Source organism: Theobroma umbraticum, unplaced genomic scaffold (assembly GCF_002168275.2).
Source record: "Theobroma umbraticum cultivar Fairchild unplaced genomic scaffold, ASM216827v3 scaffold_86.0, whole genome shotgun sequence".
NCBI classification, from domain to species: Eukaryota; Viridiplantae; Streptophyta; class Magnoliopsida; order Malvales; family Malvaceae; genus Theobroma; species Theobroma umbraticum.
This window is the reverse complement of record NW_018397263.1, coordinates 3,305,355-3,306,021: the sequence shown is the minus strand read 5'-3', so window position 1 is coordinate 3,306,021 and position 667 is coordinate 3,305,355.

Genomic DNA, 667 nt, shown 5'->3' with positions numbered 1-667 from the left:
CTTGAATGATGTGTGCGTATTACATGGTTGAAATTAATGGATCCAAGGATGCTGTCATTCTTCATCTGCACTGTTCCAGCAAGACAGAAAGGGATATTTTCTTGGCATTATTGAATCAGAACTCTAACCTCAGTTGAGTTTTGTACTGTTCTACTTTTTAGAGTGCACTGGCGTGGGCAAGAATTGACTGCCCTGAATGTTCAACACATTCTTGACTAGCAACATCATGGAAACCTCACTTAACTTTAATGAATTACTCCTTCTGTCCTTAATGTATGAATTTGATTTTTCTCAATCAAATTTTTTCAAGTGAATTTTCTTTTTCAAATTTGATCACTATTATTTAATTTAAAATTTTAGTTTTTAAATGTATACTTATTAATATTTAATTTAGTTAAATATTTTAAATAATTAAAATTAAAATTAAAAATTTAACTAAAGAAAATTAAAATAGGATAATATTTATGGAACGAAAGAAGTAATGGATAAATATGAATAACATTTATGAGACAAAAAGATTTTGATATAATTACAAAAGTTTAACTTCTCTAGCTTACCTTGCAGAAAAACAAAAAGAGTTGCAGAGTAATAATAATAATAATAATAATAGTAATAATAATAAAAGTAAGATATAGATTTATGATAAGCGGCCGCAACTACTAACAAC